The 18,636-nt window shown below is 42.6% G+C and overlaps 1 protein-coding gene across 1 annotated transcript in view; it reads right to left on the reverse strand.

Moving 5' to 3' along the window:
* pvalb6 (parvalbumin 6) overlaps positions 1-18,636 on the reverse strand; it is a 44,936-nt gene that overhangs the window by 24,058 nt on the left and 2,242 nt on the right. The window lies entirely within an intron of this gene.

Below are 18,636 nucleotides of genomic sequence, written 5' to 3' on the forward strand. Positions count from 1 at the left end.
AACGCCCCGGGTGGAGTTCAACGTGGTTCAAAGTCGCACGGAAAACAGACCAAACCAAGTCATCAAGCCGTGCCCGATGGAATTCAGGAGTCTTGTTTTGTGTAAAACGGATCACCACAGCTTCAATCCTCTTTTCTTTTTCTCAGATGTACCTTCATGTCATCATGTTCTTGACACGTCTCCCCTCTTTCTAAGGTAACATCTGGTGCCAGGCCAAAGGAAAGGGCTCTTCTTTCTTTCTTTCCTTCTTTCTTTCTTTCTTTCTTTCTTTCTTTCTTTCTTTCTTTCTTTCTTTCTTTTATCTTTCTTTCTCTCTCTCTCCAGGACAAACATCTGTTTCTCTCCCACTTTCTCACTCTCTCAGCTGGGTGCTGCCAGCTGTCAGTTACATCAAGGTCTATGATGTGTTTCTCATTTCATCATCACGTTATTCTCTATTCAGGCGAGACGAGACGAGATCAGATGCTGAGGCTCGATGGGCAGGTGGCTCTTCGCATCTCAAGTAGCTCATGAACGATTAATATTGAGCTGATATTGCCAAACTGTCAAAACATGGGACATGAAAAAGTTTGACTGATCGATGCAAAAAAAATTAGACCAAAGCAATTTCCCCAGTGAGGAAAGTTATTATATTTATTATTTGTTGTACTCACATAAAGTAGTATTTGCACCGGGTACTTGCTTCAACCAAGTACTTACTTAATATGGGTGGTGCAAGAACCACTCACATAAACAGATCAGTCCTTAAGTGGCACATATGAGTGATTTAAGATCGTTTGTCACAATCATCATCATTGGTCCAGCAGCCCTGTCTCCTGGAAATTACATTTGTATATTATGTTATTACATTATTTTCATAATTAGGTTGTGGTGAACATATAATTCCTTCCTAGATCATGTTTCCAGGCAATGTTTGTCTAAGTGAATAATAAAAACACCACATTTATGTAATGCAGGGACCAAAACTGTTTATTTCTGCTGTGAAGTTGGACATTTGAACATGGGGACTTATGGAGACTGACTCACTTCTGGAGCACGTCTCAAGAGGCCGTTTGTGGAACTGCAGTTTTTGGCACTTCCACATTGGCTTCACTTCAGAGCCACGGAGGTTGCTGCTTGATTAAAGCAAATCAAGCGATGCCAAAGCATAACCATAAAACAGCTCAATAATGTCACTCTGAGCGCTGTGATTGGCTGCAGACACAGGGGCTGGGTGCAGATTTGGTCGGTTCTCTCCAGAAGAGAAAAAAAAAAACACTTGTTTGACCTGAACAGTAATCACACATTAATGAATTAAACTAAAATAACAGTAAAAACTTAAAATGACCTTGACGAAAATTAATATTCCAGTCACTTCAAGCTTTGTTTTCATCATCAATACTTGCCAAAATACTGGAGTTTTAGATTTTATGACTTCACTGGCGTCTAATATTCTCCGGTTCATCCTCCCGTCTAATTCATGGACCACTTTGTTTGAGTGAGACGTTCTTTAATATCAATAACTTCTAATTTCTGTCACAGTAAGGGAGCTGCTCTGATGACACGTCGTTGGCACCTGTATTAAATATCTTCTAAATAATTGTTTGTATGCTTACTGTGCGAAATATATTTTAATCAAGTCTCCAGAACGTGCATCTCCTCACGACTCAAGTTTTCACAAGTTTGTGCAGTCGGTGAAGCGTCATGGGACAAACCCATTTCACACCAAAAGTAAAAGAACCGACCTAAAAGAAAAACTTTCTCCAAAGACTCTTCATGGTCTCCAGATTACAGAGTAATTACACACTGCGTCAGTCTGTCTCTGCCAGCTACACAATTTGAAAGATCCTTTTTAGGGTGAGTGAGTTTGTGAGGGAAAGAGCGGGGGGGAGGTGTGTCCTTGGATCCAACGTTTTATCCATTTAATGCCAGAATGATGTTAGAGTACCTCCGAAGGATCGCTCTGATATCATACGCTGGGATTGGAGCCAGGCGTTAAACACTGAATGGAAATGCATTAAGGCTTTCCTTCCTGTTCCTCTTTCTGTCACGGTTTAAGTCCCATTTCGAGCAGAGCTTGGACACATCCTCGACTTTTGCTTTGTTTCTCTTATTTGCTTTTTTTTAAATTTCATTTCCTACGTGGCTCCTCTCCATCCTCTCAAAGCTGCAGAGACAGTGCGTCCCTACAACCCAAATTAACACCCTCATCTATCTCGCTGCTCCTCCATCCATCTCCTCCCTCTCATTTGGCTGTCCTTCCCTCTCTCTCTCTCTCTCTCTCCCTCTTCCCATCTCCAGCTCTCCTTGTATTACTTTAATTTTGTGGTCGCATCATCCCCCCCTCCTCTTCTTTTCCTGGCACATTCTCTCACCTCTAAATCCTCGATTCCCCCTCCCTTCCCCTCCTTATCTCTCTCCCTCCATTCCTGCATCCCTCCACCCCTCTTGCAGGATCATTTGGCTGCAGGAGCGGGGCTCTTATGCTCCAGGTGTGCTGCATTGAATGATGACCACAGGAGGACCTGGGGATGTGGCTCACAAACACAGACAAACACACAATAAGCTGCCACTGGCCCCATCATTGCACCAACCCTCCTTTCCTCTCATTCTAGGAAAACTAAGTCATGTTTTTTGTCGGTCACTCTGATATAATGCTTCATTCAAACAATCAGGTGTCGCACTGTGGCTAATTAACAAGCCTGTGTTAGTATGTAACTATAAATAGCTCATTAGTTAATGTTTCACATGAATATAAACATGCAAACACAAGCGTGGTCCAATCTTTTTGAGGCTACACGTGTGACTAATGTGTATTCCATCTCCTCGTCCACTGGGTCCTCTGCCAAACCATTACAGTCTCCTCCTCTTCTCTCTTCTCCTCATTCCAAATGGATTAATTCATCTAGGCGATTAAATAGACAGCAGCATCAATACTTTCCAAGACTGCGCTATCATAATTTTGCCTCTAAGTCCAATGAGGTGTAAAAATGGCTATTATAACTTGTTGGGTGAGACAGAAGAATGAGTGTATCTGAATGAGAGTTTCTGAATGGAAGTCATTTTTCACGGTAGAAATCAGCGAGACATTTGCAACCGCCGAGGAGAATTTCTGAATTAATTACTTTTCGTATTGATATTTGTGTCAGACTGCCTTGAGGGACAGATTTATGCGGTTCTCTACATTTATCAGCAAATGGAAATGGCTCCATTGTTAATAATTTCAATCAAGCAAAAGTAGATAAAAAAGGTTTTGAAATGCAGAGGAAACAATGCAGACATAATGAATCACGTATCTTATTTATGCTGTCCCCAGCTCTGCAGTGCACGGGGTCATTACATGGAGTTATTTGGTGTCCCTGGAAAAAAATGAATTAGCTAGCTGTGTAAGATGACTCTTCCTTTCAGATAACATGTCACCCAAAAAAAAACGATCAAATGAGCGTAAAATATCATAATTTCAATAATAATAAATTGGCTTATATTTTCAGGTTTTGCAGAGAATCATTATTTTACAGATTTTCCCTGAAATCCCTGAATCAAGTACCTTTATCTATAATTTAAAGATACATATTGATACATATTTGTATACAGTTTTGATAGAAAATAGAACTGTTTGAGATATTTTCCGCAAATTTGATTACCAGTTTGAAGCTAAAGGTACATATTGAAATAAAATTTACCTTAAAATACTTTAAAAAACTTTAAATTGGTCATAATTATTCATGTAATATTTAATTAGGGATCGTAATTGATGTAAAACTGTCATTTTACATTAAAATTGTCATTTTACATGAAACTGAAAGCAGAAAAAATACTGAACTAATAATAGTAATTTTCTGTACAAATTAGAAATTAAAAAAAAAAACTTTAAAAAAACAGAAAACTACTGTAAAAAGCTATTTTCCATAAATGTACTGTGTTTTGTTTTTTACAGTGTTTGCAGTGGCATTTTTTCTGGGGGCACAAACACAAGCGTAATGAAACCGTGTCTGAAAAGAAGGATTGAGATGAGCCTCTGCTGTTTCTCCACCAAGCAGAAAACAGAACAATGTTTTGAATGTTCTGCTTCGGATTAATATTGGAAACTGAGGCACTTAACGGGAACAATGACACTGACAGCCAACCTTCAGAAATGAATATAACTTCAATGTTAAATGAGTAATAAGGTTCACCAGTGGACTGGACGGATTATATCTATATGGATCATTTGTTGCACTTGCTGACTGTGGTTAATTTGTCATCTCGTGCTCTGCATGTGTTAACAATAAAACTCGACTAGTCACATACTGTACGTACTAAACCTTTGTTTTATTCAGTCATTTGTTTGGTGGAGCCGTAGGAAACTGTCTGAATGATGTGCTGCACACTGTTGACGATCACTCTCTTTAAATCCCGGAAGGTAGACCGTAAAAATGTTCCCACGGAGTTGGGTTTCATTCATCTTTTATACTCCCTTTATCATTCTCAGGGGCTGGAGCGGATCCCAGCATGCACTGGGCAAGAGGCAGATGATCTTGGACAGGTTGCCAGACTATCGGGGGGCTGATACAAACAGTATGCGGTGAGACGGACAAAAAACAGCTGCAATTTAGAGCGCCTTATTCATCTAACCTGCATGTTTTGGATCTCTGTGGAAAGGAAGCCCATGCTGACATGAAAAATTCAAACGCAGAACTTGAATTCAATACCCAATTTCATGCTGCTGAATCGAACATGAGCATGTTGAAAGCAGCTTTTGCTTCTCTAGCAGAACTTATGTGATCCAAAGGATCTACGTGACCTTGACTTTGACTGTGAAATGTCTGTTTTTAAGTGTTCTCTGTGATCGGTGTCACCATGCCGCAGGCTGCACGTCAGTCAGAACCATCCCCCTCCTCCTCGGTCTCTTTACTGAGCTGCCTCATCCTTTTTTACTGTCTTGTTCTCTTGTTTTATTCTTCAGCACTGCAGGACGGAGTGCCCTGAGGCCAGGGTGCTGCCAACACACAGATTCAAATATCCATGCATGCGTGTACTCTTAGAGCACAGGTACACGGTGAATACAAAAAGACACACACTTGTGAATGACATGACCTGCCTGGAGTCAGAGCATTGTCACATACACTGATCAGCCATAACATTATGACTACTGACAGGTGAAGTGTCTTGTTATCATGGCACCTGTCAGTGGAGACTTTGACAAGGGCCAGAAAGCACCAACAACGGACATGAGTATCAGAACTGGACCATAGAGCAATGGAAGAAGGCGGCCTTGTCACTTACCTGGGGAACACATGGCACCAGGATGGACTATGGGAAGAAAGTAGGCCAGCGGAGGCAGTGTGACGCTTTGGGCAATGTTCTGCTGGGAAACCTTGGGTCCTGCCATCTATATGAATGTTACTTTGACACTTGCCACCTACCGAAGCATTGCAGATCATGTTCACCCTTGGCAGTGGCCTCTTGTTTTGCCACAAAGCAAAAATGGTTCAGGAATGGGTCAAGGAACAAGTTCAAGGTGTTGAATACTGGACCAACAAGTCTGATTCATGGAGGTCCCATGAATCAGGTCTTGGAGCAGGTACCACAGCACACCTTTAGAAGTCTTGTGGAGTCCTCGATGGGTCATGGCTGACAAAAGGCGGACCTACACTACATTAATAAAGTGGTCGTAATGTTATGGCTTATCGGTGTAAGTCATTTCAACAGGGAGCAGATCTCTTGAAACAAATGTCGCACAGGTACACTGTCGCTGTTGGAAGATGAATCGCTTCACGCACAGAGCTTTCTTTGCATAGAATTTTCTTTGACGTTGATGGATGCGTGCAGTGGAAAAACTTAAAAAAGTGAAGTCAGGTGGGAAAGCATTAAAGTGTAACTTTAACCTTCACCTGCGACTGCACCCAGAACACTTTTCCTCTCAGAGTTACCCTCGACTATAAGAATCTTTAAATACCGTTATTTGTCACTGAAGGCGCCGCATTATCGAGGGTCTGACTCGTTTACTGTGGTGTGTTAAAAGATGAAAGCGGCGGGGGCATACTGTGTGTGTGTGTGTGTGTGTGTGTGTGTGTGTGTGTGTGTGTGTGTGTGTGTGTGTGAGTTTGTGTCTCCCCAGCTGAAAATACTGCAGTCTTCGTCATGCCTGGCTAGCTCACAGCAGCGTGATGTAAGGGCCTATTTTTTCCTCAGCTGCTTTAAAGTGATGGAGTCCGGTTTGGCTGGGCTTTGTTTAGGGAAAGCACTAAATCAAAGAAGACAGATGTCGATTCGTCGATTGTGTGCGTGCCTGTGTGTGTCTGGAAGCTGGTGTGGCACTTAGGGCAATGCAGCACAGAAACAGTTTGAGTCCTGAGTAAATGGGGTCAAAAAGAGTCACAAGAGTCTTCTTCTTTTTTTTTTTGTTGTTTTACAGACACACTTCTTCAACGCAGTGTCCTACACACATCTAAAATATGAAGAATAGCCGTTCAGAAACATCCTTGGCCTTTTGGTGCCGGTCTTCTCCTCCATGTTCCGCTTTGTTTCCTCTAATGTCGTCGCTCCGTCTTGCTCCGTGCCAGCCACCCCACGCATTGACAGCCTTTACGCTTCCATCCAGCGGACAAAGCAGGGGAACCATATAGGGTGAGTGGCGGACAGGCCGGTTTCCGTTGATTTTAACGAGGGTTGATGGACTCTGAGGTCTGACTCACTGCGTAATGTCTTCAAGGGGGCTGAAGGACAGCGGTTTACTTCATCAGTACCACGGTTAGTATATCACAGGTCCCGTCCTTGTCAGGAAGGAATGGCCCCTTTAGTGTCCTGCTCAAAGGCACTTCAGCCAGATGCGTGTTCATGCAGAAAAACTACAAACTGCGTCATACTGATGCCTCAAGGACTTCACGGGGCAAGGGTGAAGTTTACACGTCGTGCATACACCCACCTTCACAGCACACGAGCTCCTGCAGGTTCAGACTGAGCTCTGTGTTTGCTCTAGGACTCATTTGCAGATGAAAAGTTTCATTTCCTCCGCTGCTGGATATTCTTGAGACCAGTCACCAATCAAACCAGTGATCTGTCATTCGGAAATTGTCCATCGATTATACAAATGAAGTTCAGTTTGCTCATTGCGCGGGGTACTCAGCTGTTACATAATGTGAGTCTGGAGAGAGGTTTGCAAAGTTTGAAGGAGTTTGAAAGATGCCGAGGACAAAGAAAAGTAAGATCGACGCACATTAGGGGGGAAAAGTCGGGACATTTCAGCCTCTGTTGCTTCGATTTCGACCTTTAAATCTTCCCCAACTTCATGCAACATGAAACAAGGCAAAATACTTCCAGTGTGGTATATAATTTAGGCACAATGTACCGTGTACCATAAATCCATCTAGCACTGCCAGCATGCCATCCAGTGCCATTGCTGTAGTCTATTCTGGGACTCCTGTTGCAAGTATAAATGTCTATACTCTCTACACATGGGCATGGCAGCTATTTCCTGAACACAAAGCATGACAAAGGTAAACTGCCTGCATTGACGTCACTGATTGGGGACTAGCTGAAAGTTTCAGAGAGCAGAGCCAAAGTGCTCGAAGCCAAAGCCTTATAGAGGACATACAGAGATGACATCAAGTTCTGTCTTGTGTGTCGGGTCTGTGCAGCGTGGATTAAAAAACCCCAAACTAAGAAGAAATAGGTTAAATATCCTTTCTAAGTTTGTCACAGGCTTCTTGTTGCCCTTCGTTTTAAAGCAAGTGCCACATCTGCCGTACGCCGTGAGAGCAGAGCAGAGTCAGGCGGTAACCGATGTCGTCGTATCATCTTACGGGGGAAAAGTCAAAGCGCCATTGATCAATAATTCTGATCTGAACATAGAATCTAATGACTCGCTGTAATGTGAAAGGGTCACTCGTGTACTGTTGATCCCACTGAGAATCAACACTGCAGCACTCTGCAGCTTTTCGGCCCCATATCGAGGACAAAGTACACTGTATCGTCGTTGCATGGAACAAACAATGAAGGACTATTCATCAGCCCATCTTTTATCAAACACATCTCATGTAAAGAGCCCTTTATCATCATTCCACATTTTGTCTCTGTATCTTTTCTCCCGGTTCCCGTATCCTCCATTCATCCCTACTCATTCTCTCCCCTCTCAATGTGTCTCTATTTCTACCTCTCTTTGTCTTTTTGTCTGTGGAGCAGCTTTTACCTCCCCATTGTTGCCTCCCTTTTCTTTTTGGTGGGACGCATTCACTCCCGTCTCTCCCATTCTGCTCTGGCCTCCAGCATTATAGGCTACCCAAATAAAGAAAAAGGAAAAAACACGATTTGTATTCTGGACCACGTCTGTGATGCGAGAGGAAAAAAAGGGGAGAGATGGGGGAATAAGCGATGGGTGGGGAGGCAGCGGGTGGAGGAGGGGGCTGTTAAAGTCACAGTTTGAAAGCTGGTTAAACATAAAGTCGGGTGTCTGGGGGGGCATCCGCTTGCAGATTTGTTTCTTCCTAAGGAGGGAAGTTTGACCTTGAGTGAGCATGCAATCCACTTTATATCATAATGATTCCCACTTGCTCGTAATTGGGCATTCATTTCGTAGAGTACTATTCATCCATCTAATTTTATGCATCATTACACGAGCGGTTTGTGGATTGACACACGTCTCTTTCTGCACTGCGCTTGGTTGTTTTAGGGTTGTCTAAATATAGACTCGCAGTGTATCCTCCCAGTGGGATGGTTATCCACGCATCGCAACTCAAGTGCTCATCAGTCCACTCCGCTTTTCCTCGGCGCCGGTGGCATCGTCTACATGCATCAGCGATCGCGTGAGTGAGCATCATGAGAGTGCACATGAATGCCAGTTTGGTGCCAGTATGTGCGCGTTGCCCCGTATCCCTAACCCCGGCAGTGATGCCTGGTCAGCAGCAGCAGCAGCTGACACCCGCTTGTCACTGACAGCAACTCCTGCAGTGCTGAGAAAAAAGGGAGAGAGACGAGTTGGGAGGAGGTGGAGGGAGCTCTCCATTGACCTTGCAGCAGAAAACCCCAACCGTTACAGCAGTAGTAGTAGCAGCAGCAGCAGCAGCAGCACACTCTGGACTGCTCATACACAAAAACACCCGCACACACACACACAAACACACTCTCCCTCGCAGTCACTCATGTTCATTCTGACACTCGTGAACACTCTCGCGCTTAGGACTCGCCTCGGGCCCGTTTGCAGCATCCAGAGAAAGCGAGCAGGATGGAAAATGGGTGGAAGGCAGGGGGGGTCGAGGAGGGAGTATGTACATTCATATAAGGGAAAGAAATGTGCAGTCATTCATGAAGCCGCAAAAGACAGAGACAGTGTAACTGAGTTATGGCTGCAGGGAAGGCGAGTCCTGCACACTTCTACGACAGCGCACACGTACATGCAAGTGGACAAAAATGCCTCCATGGATACAGCTTCTGTACACGTAAGGTAATGTGTCAGGCACTGCTCTATAATGCTGTCACTTCCACACAGCACGTACAAATGCACCCACAAGCCTCTTTGACAAAAAAGTCAAAGCCGCACAAGTCTTTGCTCCATAGGAGTGCAGCATAAAAAGGGAAAATTGCCTCATCAAAGCAGTGCCTGTCTCCGATCTAATGCCTCGTACTGACGATAACACGGGCTTCAGCCTGCCCGTCGCCAGATTGGATGTGACGCTGAAGTGAATGGGTCTCATGAAAGAAAGTGCAATATGGGATAAACACTGTCAGTGAGTGTTGCTTCTGCTGCTGCTTTCTTTTGTTTATCCCGCTGGATCAGATTACCGATAGAAATTTTGAATGAAAACGTCGCAGTGTTTGAACCCTTCAGATGTGTTTTATATGCGGGTCCAATCATTTTCTTTGCTGTATCTCACAGAGGTGTGCAGCCTCTCCGCTCCGCAGAGACAAAATGTTTAATTTTCAGCTCCAAGGGGGGAGTCTGTCTTCATTAATGCATACTGTGAACAAACTCTTTATTTAGATTTTAGTCAGGTATCCAGAGACATCAACCTGAATCCAGTAGAGGAATGGCACAGTCCACCACTAAAAATGAAAACCACTAGGTAGAGACGTAATTACAGTACGGGAAATACATTAAATGACTATTCTTTAAACATGCTTCATATGTTTGTTTCTGTGTAACTTTGTGCTCCGGGTACGATCACCCACGAGAAGTACGTAGACGTTTTGGACGGGAAGAAGAGGAAGTTTTCAGCGATTCCTGACAGGAAGTGGAGTTGGTGTCGTGCCAGAACCGGAGCTGGGCAAGCATGCAATGCCTCGAGTGTCACTCGGTTGCTGCTGAAGAGTACAAGTTCTGGGGAAGTGGTGTTAGAAATGAGTGAGCCTACCAGCTGCCTGGAGCTCACTCCTCGTTCTACTTGAATAAACGACCCAACGCTACATCAGCACACCTGAATCTCACATTGAATTGTTGGCGGTTTAGCTGCATTATAGATAATGGAGGCACTTGTTCCTCTTATTTTCCTCCAGACTTTTCCTCTTTTGTCTCTTTGTCCTTCTCTTTTAGTGAAGCAGAGTCATACATGTCATGCACGTCCTGTAAATCTGTCCACTTCTCAGCCCTTGTGTGTACAAGAAAGAGAAAGAGAGAGACAGAGTTTTGAAAAGTTTTGGAGCGTTTCCTTTTCGGATAATGTTTCTGCATAAAACTGAATAGCAAAGCAGGCAATAATGCAGAAATCGAGGCAGGGAAGAGAAAGCGTGTGTGATGGGATAAGGATTGCGGATTAAATTAAATGTAGAGTCAGGGAATTGGAAATGAAGGTCAGACGAAAGGGGAGTACAGTAAGAGGAGGAAGCTGATGAACGGAAGAGGAACTTCTCTGCAGCTGTCCTGGCTTTTGATCCTGAAGGGGTGGGATGTGGGATGTGGCCTGGGATGTGACATTCATACAGGATTGATGGATATTGTTCACAATGAATGCTGCTTTGCAAGGCCACAGCTACGGCTCATCTCTCCTAATCTCTGCTATTGAGATGAGCTGTCATTAACTTCACGGGGATGATAATGCAACTCCATCTGACCATCGACACTTCGTTGCTCCACATTAACTTGAGCTGTTTCAAGATAGCTGTCCTTTGCATATAGGACATCGGGCCTTTACGTCAGTTGTTCCTTTTCTCACTTGTCCTCTTCTGTTGTGATGGGGGTCAAGAAGTTTTCACTTACTTTGAAAAATCCTACTAGATGTGGAACAAGAACAGGGAACAGAATTTAAAGTGGTGCTCCAATTTTGGAAATTTCTCTTTTGGATTTGATTTTTTATGGGGGCAGTTTGCAACCCTCAGCCAGATTGTTTACAGTTAGACATGTGTAATAAACCTTGCAATGTCCTCAAAGATGTATGGTGAACTTTCCAAACTCTCATAACAGTAATGCCAAGTGGTTACAATACGCCTGCGGGATCACTTGTGTTTATTCATGCAAGTAACTATGAACCACTGGACCCAGTTGCTGACATTACATCAGTATGGATGGAAATAAACAGTTCAAAAGGAGATCAAAACAACCACAAAGTGATGGCGATTTGTAAAATGTGTCTGAATTCAGACTGTCGGGTCTGTCTGTTGTTTTTCAGGCACAAATTTCCGAAATTTGAAGTAAGTAGATATGTCTGATTGTTGACCTTTGAAGGACTAGATATTCTGAAAAATAGGCTTGATTTTCCTCCCAAGACTGTTTTGGTATAAACTGATAAAACTCTCATGGTCATTATGTAGCACTGTGGAGCCAGCAGCCAGTTAGCTTAGCTTAGCACAAAGACTAGAAACTGGTGGAAACTGTTAGCCTGGCACATACCAGCATCTGTTTAGATCTGTGTATGTATTTGTATGAATGATAAATAGAGTAAATATTGTAGTATATGTGGTGTGTTCACTCTGTTATAAGAGTTATTTAACCTTAATATTATAAAAAAAACAGCTGAAGGAGCAGAATTTGTATAATTTAGCATAAGTGCACTGAAGTTGCACAAGACAGAACAAATTTACATTGGCTGACTGAGTAGAAGTTTAACCTCTTGATGCTGCTTTAAAACCTGCATGTACATCTATATATATATATATGTGTGTGTACCATGACTTTGTTCTTCAAAGATGAAGGCTTTAAGTGGCTTCGACAAAATAGGTCACATCATCATCCTATTTAATTTTCCTATTCTAAAAAGAACGTAGCTCTAAAATAAGAAAAGTCTCAATCCTTTTTTTGCACGCTCTCCGCTCCCATCTGACCGCGGGTTCGTTAATGATCTCATTTAAGAGGTCGCAGTTTTCTAATTGGAAGTGGGCTGACTCCTGTTGCACTGGGCTGACCTGTGCAACAGTCTAAAGTTAGTATCGACTTTTTGACCTCGCTAAAAATACTCACACTTCTGTCCTCAGAGAAAAAAAAAAAGAAACATTCTACTCTTCAAATAGCTCAAACAACCTTTGGACCTTGGTTGTCTCTTTAGAGGACAAAACAAGTACTTTGATGGAAGAACATTTGGAAGAAGGTGAGTGACTCTGAAGCGTGCATGTGTGGTTTTATGTGTGTTTGGTGATATTAGCTGCAGTGAGGAAGCTTTTTAGAGTTACAGCCACAGTTCCACTTTTCGAGTACTGCAGCTACAGCAGTTTAGCCACCATACGGCAGCACAACACCTGAGACCTTCCCATTCACTGTGATTACGAACGCATGACCGCAGCTGAGCACTGGCTGCCAGAACACTGTGCACTTCTTCAATCCCATCACTTATTCAAATATTAGCTATACCTCAACATCTGATTTTCTTTTCTGTTCCAGTAGGTGCTGTTCACGTCACGCTCCTAATTCCTTATTAGCAGGTAGCGGTGGTGACACCCACAAACAAGGACTTCTGCACACAGCCGCACACGCTGTTATAAGCCCCAAACCGGCGGTGTTGGGCACGTTTTTCACTGATCATACCACACATCAGCAAGACCATCAAACGCTTCTCCAGATGCCAGCCGCCCCTCGCAACATCTGTCCTTGACCTTGGCAATTAAGACTTGACTGTCTGAGCTCATTAAGATGTTATTTTTTAAAGTGTGTGTGTGTATTGTATAAATGTGATTGGGTGTTTGGTGGGAGGGTAGAAATTCATGTCAGCCTGGCCTGCCCTACATTAGCACACAGTTTGTCTGTGCGTGCACCTGTATACGTGTATTTTTATCAGTCTGCATCTGTTAGACAAGGTTCAGTGACCTGTGCTGCTGCGCAACATCATAAATTATGTTTGTTTTCAACCTGGATGACTTTGCATGCAAGCCTGATCAGCGAATGAGGGAATAAAGTACCGTACGCGCGCTTAAAATGAACACTGATTGCCACCAGACATCCACTTTCGTTTCTTAAAACTCAGCAAAAAAAAAAGTGAGACGTCTCCTTCTTTATTCCCTTTTATCAAAAATCTGTTTTAATTAATGCCTTTTCACGAGCGCCCTGAACGCTGGGTTAGCTGTGCTTTTCATGTTAAAATCAGCACAAATGCAAATTGTCTGCGAGAGACCTCTGCGCCACGGCTGGGAACGCTGTTTTAATTATCCAGACAGCCTCGTAAGTGGCAGAAAAAAAGGCGGTGACGAGGTGACCATATGCTCAGCTTATCTTACAGTTTCATATCAGCTCACGGCTGGTGGATGACGTGAAGAAACGGGAGCAAAAGATTAACCCTAACAACAGATTTATAGTAAACTGAAGAAAATAGAGAATGGAGAGATGGAAGATTCAAAGGGCACATCTTTCCATGGATGTTTGCCCACGTAAGCGCCATGTTTCCTTCTTACTACTCACAATTAACCGACCCTATCCTGACACTCTCTCACCTACGATAACAAGCCCACACAAACAACCACCCCTCTCATCTTTCCCAGTAAAATGGCATTTCCCTATCCAGTCCACCCACTGACAGGCTTCCATCCCACTCACTCACATTCATAGTCAAGTCTCCACACAACAGTGAACAGCAGTGGAGAGAAACCAGAGGGCAATTGGCAATGTAGGATAAAGGATAGGCTTCCCAGCAAAACACACAAACACAACACACACATGAATGCCTACACGCAATCACCACCCAACCACCAGCAGTGTTTGTCAATGTGCGGTTTCATGTCAAGTTTGAATACTGGTCTGCACGATGCACAGCTGGAGATGTTATGTCGCAGATATTACAGATGTTCATTTGTTTGTGTTTGTGCCTCAGGTGTACTTTGTGTTTAGTGCTAATTAGCATATGTTGAACAAAGACCAAGCAGCAACCTCTGCGGCTGTGAAGTGAAACCACTGCAGAAGTGCTAAAAACTGCAGCTCCTTCAAACGTCCACTTGAGGCAGTCTCCATAAGTCCCCATGTTCAAATGTCCAACTTCACAGCAGAAATAAACATGTTTACAGCCTGGTACAAAAGATGATTTTGGTCTCTATAGCTAATTTGCCGTTTGTGACAACTGTACTGAAGGTGAATTTTTATATAACTCATCTGTTCAAATTATATTAAGGCTTAAAGTTATGCGGAATTAACAATGTGGCTGCTCTGATTGACTGGTTGGTGCCGTTACAGATGGCTTGTTTGACACCAGAAGCAGCACTGCCAATAACGCCTTATCATTTCAGAATGCTGCAGGTTAAAGCCTTGTTTTACATTAATTAATCAGTTAAGGCTTTTGCCCTACATTACACCTAATTATATTTTAAATTATTTTTACATTTTTGAATGATTTTTAATTTGTAGCGACATCAGGGCAGCGATCTTACATGCCCCCTTTAATGATAATTATTAAGTGAGCCACACACTTTAGCACAACCTTTTTGCAACAAACCATTGAAGCAAGCCTTCTTTGGGTCATTCACCTCACAATAGATTAAATTATGAGCCGTTAAGTGGCGGTATGCACAAAAGAACAGTCCGTCACCCCTTACATGTAACTTACAACAAACCTATAATGTAAAACTCTGTTTCGTTTTTCAGTGTTTGCACCTCCTTTTGCAAAGTCATGACAATTTTCATATGAAGCTGCTCTGTTCAGCAGATGTGCTGACTGTCTGAAACCCTGACTAAACACAACATGGAAATACAAGAGTGGATAATGTGTTGGTGTGAAAGACTGTCTTGATTCATGAACTGTGACAGAAACACAGATGCACACTTCTTCTTCTTTTTTTATCTCATCTCAACAGCACAGAACAGAATAGCCACCTCAAACCAGCGCTTAGAGCCAATACCATAGAGATCACACTCGCTCAGTCTAATTGCTGTGGTACTTTACTGACTACCTTTCTCAGTCCACCTCTCTTCTCTGACAACAGTCTTGAGATTTCTCCTACACTTTCCTAAACACACCAGCAGCAGTGCTGCACAGCTCCACACACACACCCACCTCCACCTGTCTGTACCATTTTCTTGTCTACCTTGCCTAGTTCATATATATATACAGTATTCTCTCTCTCACACAGATAAAAGTCCCAGACCCAAACTGCACCGGGAGGTCTCCTCCCCCAGGAGCATTATTTCACACCTGGGTATTTCACACTCCACAGAGCTCCATGCTCATTAAATCACTGAATTTCCCGTGGAATAAGGAGATGATATGCTACCATGCATCTCGTCTGACTTTTATATCTAATGGAGAAGTGGTGATAAAGTTTATTAGGATGTATGATGTGTGGGTTTAAGGGTGGAGAGAGATAATGCAAGAGGCAGGAGAGGCAGCCCAGAGGGGTGCACGGATGGTTAAAGCCTGCATGTAAAGTATCCTGCTAGTTGGAAACAAGAGGATTTTTTTTTAAATAAGGGCTACTTATGCATGAGCTACGAATAAAATTACTCTTTCTTTCTCTGCCTCTGTCTTATCTCTGTCTTTACAAAATGAAACTTTAAGGGGTCTGACACAGCATTTTTCTCTAAAACTTAGTAGCTCCATTTTCTTATCTACAAAACGTTCATGTGGTGTACCTCAAGGGTTTATTCTGGGTCCTATTCTTTTCTATATTTAACTCCTTTCCCTTGGCCAATAGAATGTTTCGTGTATATGCAGATGACACCCAGTTATATCTTTCTGTCAACCTGACAGATTCTTGTAGTTTGATTGCTCTAAGTGACTGCTTTCAGGATGTTATGTCTCCAGTTTAATATGGACAATATTCAGATATATTCTCCTCACCTATCCAGACTTCTAACACTATCTTCTGGAAATTTGGGACTATTTTTGATTCAAATCTAAACTTTAACAGCCAAGTACAAGGGGGATTTTTCTGCATTGATTACTTTAACAGCCAAGTACAAGGGGGATTTTTCTGCATTGATTTTACCATTTAAGAAATGTCTCTAAAGTGAAAGTCTTTCTGTCTGCTGTTGACCCAGAGTCACCCTGTCCAGATCAAGACAATCATCATCAATTGGTACCCAATGCAGCTGCTCGGGTTTTATCTGGAATTACGAGAAAAATACAGATTTTATTGTCCCATCATTGGCTTTCAATGGCTTTCAGAATACAGTTCCAAATTCTATTACTCACTTATAAGGCATTAAATGGATTGGCTCCAAGCTATATATTTGACCTACAAAGCCCATTCGTACCAGGGCACCCACTTATATCAGCAGAAAAAGCTCTTCTTGCTGTTACTAAAACTAGATTGGAAATGGAGGGTGACTGTGCTATTGGCTGGCTCCAGAATAAGTCAGTCTCCGTGGTCCTTATGTTCAAATGTCCAACTCCACAAGCAGAAGTAACATGTTTACAACCGAAAAAAAGATGTTTTGGTCTCTATAGCTAATTTGCCCTTTGTGACACACTGTACTGAGGGTGAATTTTTATATAACTCATCTGTTCAAATTATATTAATGCTTAAAGTTTTGCAGAATTAACAATGTGGCTGCTTGATTGACTGGTTGGTGCCGTTACAGATGGCTTGTTTGAGCCCGAAAGCCGCACTGCCAATAAGCCGTTATCATTTCAGAATGCTGCAGGTTAAAGCCTGGTTACTTTATTAATCAGTTAAGGCTTTGCCCTACATTACACCTAATATATTTTAAATTATAATTTGAATGATTTAATTAGGACATCAGGGCGCGACTACATGCCCCCTTAATGAAAATAAGTGAGCCACCACCCTTTAGCACAATTTTTGCAACAAACCAGTAAGCAAGCCTTCTTTGGGTCCTTCACCTCACAATAGATAAATTATGAGCCGTTAAGTGGCGTATGCACAAAAGAACAGTCCGTCACCCCTTACATGTAACTTACAAACAAACCTATAATGTAAAACTCTGTTTTGTTTGCACCTCCTTTTGCAACGTCATGACAATTTTCATATGAAGCGTTCTGTTCAGCAGATGTGCCGACTGTCTGAAACCCTGACTAAACACCCATGGTATACAAGAGTGGATAATGTTTGGTGTGAAGCACTGTCTTGATTCATGAACTGTGACAAAACACAGATGCACACTTCTTTTTTTTTTATCTCATCTAACAGCACAGACAGAACAGCCACCTCAAACCAGCCTTAGAGCCAATACCATAGAGTCACACACGCTCAGTCTAATTGCTGTGGTACTTTACTGACTACCTTTTCACAGTCCACCTCTCTTCTCTGACAACAGTCTTGAGATTTCTCCTACACTTTCCTAAAACACCCAGCAGCATGCTGCCACGCTCCACACACACACCCCCCTCCACCTGTCTGTACCATTTTCTTGTCTACCTTGCCTGTTCATATATATATACCGTATTCTCTCTCTCACACAGATAAAAGTCCCCGACCCAAACTGCACCGGGAGGTCTCCTCCCCCAGGAGCATTATTTCACACCGTATTTCACACTCCACAGAGCTCCATGCTCATTAAATCACTGAATTTCCCGTGGAATAAGGAGATGATATGCTACCCGCATCTCGTCTGACTTTATATCTAATGGAGAAGTGGTGATAAAGTTTATTAGAGTATGATGTGTGGGTTTAGGGTGGAGAGAGAATGCAAGAGGCAGGAGAGCAGCCCAGAGGGGTGCACGGATGGTTAAAGCCTGCATGTAAAGTATCCTGCTAGTTGGAACAAGAGGATTTTTTTTAAATAAGGGCTACTTATGCATGAGCTACGAATAAAATTACTCTTTCTTTCTCTGCCTCTGTCTTATCTCTGTCTTTACAAAATGAAACTTTAAGGAGTCTGACACAGCAGTTTTATCTGAAACTTAGTAGCTCTATTTCTTATCTACAAAACGTTCATGTGGTGTACCTCAAGGTTTATTCTGGGTCCTATTCTTTTCTATATTTAACTCTTTCCCTTGGCCAATAGAATGTTTCGTGTATATGCAGATGACACCCAGTTATATCTTTCTGTCAAGCCTGACAGATTCTTGTGTTGATGCTCTAAGTGACTGCTTTCAGGATGTTTTGTCTCCAGTTTAATATGGACAATATTCAATATATTCTCCTCACCTATCCGACTTCTAACACTATCTTCTGGAATTTGGGACTATTTTTGATTCAAATCTAAACTTTAACAGCCAAGTACAAGGGGGATTTTTCTGCATTGATTTCACCATTTGAGAAATGTCTCTAAAGTGAAAGTCTTTCTGTCTGCTGTTGACCCATAGTCACCCTGTCCAGATCAAGCAATCATCATCAATTGGTACCCAATGCAGTGCTCGGGTTTTATGGACT

Source organism: Larimichthys crocea, chromosome XII (genome assembly GCF_000972845.2).
Source record: "Larimichthys crocea isolate SSNF chromosome XII, L_crocea_2.0, whole genome shotgun sequence".
Classification (NCBI taxonomy): domain Eukaryota; kingdom Metazoa; phylum Chordata; class Actinopteri; family Sciaenidae; genus Larimichthys; species Larimichthys crocea.